This window comes from Rhinolophus sinicus, linkage group LG12, assembly GCF_036562045.2.
Source record: "Rhinolophus sinicus isolate RSC01 linkage group LG12, ASM3656204v1, whole genome shotgun sequence".
Taxonomy (NCBI): domain Eukaryota; kingdom Metazoa; phylum Chordata; class Mammalia; order Chiroptera; family Rhinolophidae; genus Rhinolophus; species Rhinolophus sinicus.
Genome location: NC_133761.1, coordinates 14,712,358 through 14,718,464, shown reverse-complemented (window position 1 = coordinate 14,718,464; position 6,107 = coordinate 14,712,358). Strand labels below are relative to the sequence as shown.

Sequence of the window (6,107 nt, the reverse complement as noted above, 5' to 3'; positions counted from 1 at the left end):
GTGAGCAGATAGATGTCCAGAGTCCCGTTGCAATATTTAGCAGAGAAAAGCCATCATTAGGATAATGGAGGTTATGGGTTGAATCGTTAGGAAAACCCCAGTACCTCAGACTTTATGGAACAATAATAGAATTTGTGGGGACAGACTGAACCCACACTCTAGAATGAGAATTATTTATATTTTACTACATAAAATGTAATTTTACATTTACTATGCAAATTTACTGTAATTACATTTTACTAGGCAATTAACATTCTGCACATTCTGTTACATTCTGTAACGTTCTGTAAAAAAGTCAAACTCCATTTACTATACAATGGTATTCTGCCAGAGAATACGAATTACTCCTCACCGAGGAACTGTTGAAAATCATTAGTTTGTGTCTGTCCCCTTGAAAGTTCTATTGTTGTTCCATAAAGTTCTGAGTTAAACCCTCTAGAAATTATTACTAATAGATATATGGAATGGACAGACTTTACCTGTTTAAAATAGATACGACATTCAGGTACAGAGTAGGTAACACCCTCTTTACACAGCCAATGCATACATTGGTTGGTTGTGCCATGCTAGTTGCACATGCACACCTGTAGGATACGTGCTCACACAAACTTTGAGGAATGGCGCCCCCTGGAGTTATGCAACATGGTGGCGTTGGCCTGCTAAGCAGTCTTCCATATAGAATGTGCCTTATAGGGCCTTTTCCCCTTGTCTCTACCAGGTAACCAAAGCTCTTAGCACAAGGTGATGGATTCAGAAATATTACTTGATTCTACTTTCCTATGAAGGAAGTGAGGCTTTGTGAAACTGGGTGGGGGACACCACTGAAGTGTCAAGCTGACGAGAGGCAAAGCCATTGCTGTCATTTAGACCAGTGCTCTGCTGTCTGCTCCTGTCTACTCTTTATTTTCACTCCTACTGGTTGAAGAGCAAAAACACACAAACAAACAAACAAAAATAATAAATGGTCATCTTTGAGACAAAGCAGTAATTGGAATTCTTAAACTGGGACTATATAGTTGAACGTCGGTGTGTAAAGACAGAAAAAAATCTAAATACTCAGTGGATATAAAAGTTCAGTTTCAGGTAACTTGACCTCATTTGATACTCCTGAGTATAGTAATAAAAACTGTTGCCAAAAGCTCCTGCTCTATATGAAAAAAACATGGGAGCAGGAAAATAAGTACTAACATCCCAAAGAGTGGGGCTGTCTTTGAGCTTACAGCTTCCCAATGAGTCATAAGACATCTGAAGGCTTGGACCTGCCTGTGGCCTTGTTGTTTACTTAGGACAAGTCTGAGCTAAGAGCCACATCCTTTAAAAACCATGAAAAGAAGCAAGGAATTTGTCTAACCTATTGAAAAGGTGAGCAACGTTGCAAAGATGAATGGAGCTGCTTCCATTCTGGTGAGTGCAACCGTGCAAATGGAGTGCAGAGGTCAAAGTCAACTCTGAAGGGGAGAGAGGGAAGGGGAGATCTGAAGGTTAGGGGGTTGCCGTTGAGTGTGGATTCTGTGTCTGTGAGAGATGATGCATGACAGTCTTTCTGCCATGAGAAGACTGGTGACAGAAATTCAGGTGGGTCCTGGTCCCGGGAGACTCTGTCTTTGAAGAGATGCTACCCTGAAATGCCTAAATGACAGGTGGACAATGGATATGTGTGGAGTGGCATGGGCTGCAGCAAGAGTGATTGGTGGGACTATGGTTAGTGTAGAATGCATGCTCTACCTAATGAATTCAATTCACCCATTGTTTGTTTTAGAACAAAATAGTAATAGAACAAAATCGCTGCCTTAACAAAACACCTCGCCAGCCCAATGCTGCCCTCAACCCCACATGTTTATTTGTCCCTGCTGGAAAGGGTCAGAGGCTGGCAAGAGCTGCATCTCCACGTCTTCTGTACGTCACAGTCTTACCACTCAATGTTCCTTCCACTTGCCACGTCAGCCGTCCTCCTAAGTCCAGTCTTGCTCAGGCAATTTACCCAAGAATATAGTGATAGTTCTTCCTGGAGGCCAGGGTAGAAAGGATCCTATTGATTAAATCCAGGCGTGGCTCTTTAGTAGGTTGTGGTTTAGAATCTACACCAGTAAATATAAATGAAGGATGATTTTGTGTTGATCAGTGCCATCTGGGTATGCAAATGTGTTGATTTCTAGAGTTATTTAAACACTGTCTCTTTTAGCGAGCTCCAGCCATTAAGCCAATGATTGCAGGTAACATTTATTGTCCTTTTTATGAGTCAGACGCCATATACTTTACATGGATTATCTCCTTCTGTCTCATTTAATGAGCGCAACAACCCTTTCAGGTGGGTTTCGTTATTAGCCTCATTTTACAGGTGAGAATGCTGAAATGCAAAGAGGTTAAGTAACGTTCCCAAAGTCACAGAGTAAGTGACAGAGATGGCATTTGAACCCAGGGGTGTGGCCAAGTTAACATCTAATAAACTAACAACTAACTAATGTTACATTTGCTTGTCCCCCCACAGGACTCCACCAATTCTCTTGAGTTCTTGCCCAGGAATCCCCCCAGAGCCTTAGATCTGCAAGCACCCCCACTCTCACTGCATGGCAGAAAGATAGGCTCGTGGGGGGTGTTATCATGTTTCCCCGAAAATAAGACCAGGTCTTATATTAATTTTTGCTCCATTAGGGCTTATTTTCAGGGGATGTCTTATTTTGTTCATGTACAACAATCTACATTTATTCAAATACAGGCAGGTTATCTTCTTCTGAAACATCGTAACGTACTAAATGTGTCCGTCTGGCTGAGAGCTTAACTGGGGCTTATTTTCAGTGTAGGTCTTATTTTCAGGGAAACATGGTAATTGCAGCCCCTTGAACTGTTTCTGATTGGAACATTATTATCTGTGTTGAAGTTCCTCAGAAAATGATGAGGGTCTCAGAGTAAAGGTCCGGCTGCATAGTTATCGCCAAGTGGAGCATGTGAGAGAGTCCTATTAGCGTGAAAGCTTGATGCATTTTACCTGTATGAGTGAGGACTAATGGGTTGCCAGGGCTAAAACTCCCCAAACTGGGGAGACCAGTGGTTTCCTTTTGTCCTCCCAGGCAGATTGCCAGATATGGAAGGCATGCCCTCTGACGAGTGAAAATGTTTTGGGTGTGCAGAATCTTGGGACACCTGCTGAAATGTAAAAAAAAAAAAGAAACCAAAAAATGATTTTTAAGTTCAATGCCATTCAAGTTGTGTTCTGCTTCAGTACCTCTGGGATTTTGTATCAGGTCCCTAGAGATATAAGGATATAAGGGATTATTCATAAATTCAATAGCAAAGGAGAGCTAGGCTAATATGCCCCCTTAGGAAAAGAAGGGAGCAAAGCTGTCTTGCTTATGACTGAATAAGGAGTTTTGTCCAAATGGGAGGATATTTCAGTATCTTTAGCCTTGAACAGGCTGTAGATGTTATACTTTGTAATCTGTATTCTCTCTGTCTGACTAGGGGTCTGCGTTCCTCCTTGCCTGTCTTGTTTCACGTTGGCTCTTTCTGGCCCTACCAATCAATCACCAGAGTTTCTGACACATCTTCCGCCCAGCCCTCTGGCCCTGCCCATCCACCTCAGGCTCTGCCTCGGGGAGATCTCATCCTTTGCCACAGTGAGCTCGGGGATCCGTCTGCATGCTCTCCATCCACTCTGCTGCCTTCCAAGGTCTCCTGGAGCTTTACACAGAACTGCTTGGAGAAGTGCAAAGTCAAGGCCTTCCTCTGCTAACCACAATGGACCACCGAGTTGCCAAGAAGTGGCTGGGAAAAAAGGTAGAACTCGCTCTCCCTCTTGGCTTTCTTCTCCAGGTTTCAGGTTTTATCCCGGAGAGTGGAAATCAGGACACACAATGAGCACGTCATCCGCCTCTTTCTACTCACTTTCTCTTCACAATTCCTTCAGCTACAAGAGGTGAGCTTCTGTCTTATTTCCCTGACGTGGTAGCCACCTTGACACATGGGGCAGCACTCCTGTCCTGGCTGTCATGGCAGAAAGGGTGGCGTTTTTGTACTACGAAGAACTCTGTGAGTTCTTCCACTAGGCCTAACCTTGACATAGCAAGGGCTCCATAGCTACTGTGTTTCCCCAAAAATAAGACCTAGCGGACCATCAGCTCTAATGCATCTTTTGGAGCAAAAATTAATATAAGACCTGGTATTATATTATATCATTATACTATACTATACTATACTATACTATACTATACTATACTATACTATACTATATTATATTATATTATATTTATTATACCTGGTCTTATATTAAAATAAGACTAGGTCTTATATTAATTTTTCCTCCAAAAGATGCATTAGAGCTGATGCGTCTTATTTTCGGGGAAACACGGTAAAAGCGACAGCAAACCCTCATTACCTCTCCCCATAAAGCCTGATTTCATTGTCTTTTAAAGAGGGCAAGTACATTATATCTATCACCCTGAGGCTTAATAATAGATCCTCCTCAGAGGTGAGAGCATGCAATAAAACATGATTTAAGGATGAAATTAATACATGCAGCTTTAACATTAGCAAACCACAGTTTTAAAACTATCATAATCCAACCTTGCCCCCAAGGCCTTCTTGATGTTGATTAGCACATAATTAAATCCACTATATTTCTGCTCTGGGAGTTGATTCACGATTTACTCAAATGGAATGACTCATCTTTCGCAACAGGTTTCAGGCACCTATGCCTTACTCTGTGTCCACAGTAAATAGAGACTTGATCCATGGGTTTCTTGGTGAGAAGTGCATCATTTTCAACACGAAACACGTGTTCTTTAATTCAGGAAGCCCACTTGAGACCATGTGGAGTAGGAAAACACTCAATCCACAGCTGGGACACATAAGCTGTCGTCCTTGTTTTGCCGTTCTTGACCTCTGTGATTTAAGATAACTAAAGTGACTCACTTAATAACCTCTTTAGACTGTAGTTTCCCTATTCAATAAAATGCTCTCTTTAAGATCCATGCTCAATCTAGTTATCTTTACTTAAAACGGGCAGTCAGCAAACTTCACTTATAACGTTATGAAATGCTGCCCCCTTGTGGTGTCTCAGGATTCACCTTGGTTTATACCAAATTTTAACTACTACGTTTTTAACTTAAAATTGATTAAAACTCTTAATTTAAAACTTGATCTGTTATGCTCAGCTCCCATTACACCAAATATTCCTGATACTTGTAATATAAATGAATAAAGTCTCCTTCTAAATGCCAACCCCCTTCTATTAAAGTGGTCATCCTGAGTGGCAAAGCCAGTTACATCGCCCATCTTGTCTTCGGGGAGTTCTGGAAAACATGATCCGGTCCCAATACAAGTTCCAGGGCCTAGGAGCTCGTGCAGACTTCAAAACGATTTCCTGTGTTCAGTCCCCTCAGTAAGACAGCATAAAATTTTAAATAAATGTGTTAATAGAAGTATAACATACAGAAAAATGCACAAATTTTAAGTGTACAATTCAATAACTTATCAGAAAATGAACCCAAGTCTATAACCAACACCCGAAACAGGGAAAGGAACATTACCAGCACCCCAGAAGTCTCCCTGGGTCCCTTTCCTAATCACGACTCCATTCTTTGTCCCCAAATGTAACCATTCTCTTGATTTCTAATACCGTAGATACATGAGTTGAAGGGGAGAGAAGCATTCTATACCTTGATCTGGGTTGTGTAGGGGATGTCATAGGAATATAGTACCTATATAAAAATAAGTTGAGTTCGACACTTTAAGATTTATGCACTTTGTTGCATGCAAATTACACCTCAGTAATTTATTACAGCTCTTCTAGTGGTTATTAATGGTAGAGCTGGCCCAAAATAACCTTCCTGTTATGTCAACACCTTACATAACCATAGTATAATTATCAAAAACCAAGACACTAAAATTGGTACTATGTTATTAACTAAAATGCAGACTTGATTCCAATTTCATCAGTTTTTCAACTATTGTCCTTTCTCTGTTCCAGGATCGTATCCAAGATTCCACATTACATTTAGTTGTTAATTCTCCTTCATCTTCTTCAGTCTGACTAGACACGGAATTTTTCACCCCTTTTCTTTTAGACAGACAAATCTAATCACCCCTGGAATTTCATGATGTTTAACAGC

At 41.1% G+C, this 6,107-nt stretch overlaps 1 protein-coding gene across 1 annotated transcript in view; it reads left to right on the top strand.

The window, feature by feature from the left end:
• Positions 1 to 3,636: 3,636 nt before the first annotated feature.
• COL14A1 (collagen type XIV alpha 1 chain) overlaps positions 3,637 to 6,107 on the top strand; it is a 224,969-nt gene continuing 222,498 nt past the window's right edge. The window contains exon 1 of the mRNA XM_019716589.2: positions 3,637 to 3,774. The gene's annotated coding sequence lies outside the window, so the exon portion shown is untranslated. The remainder of the gene's footprint in view (positions 3,775 to 6,107) is intronic.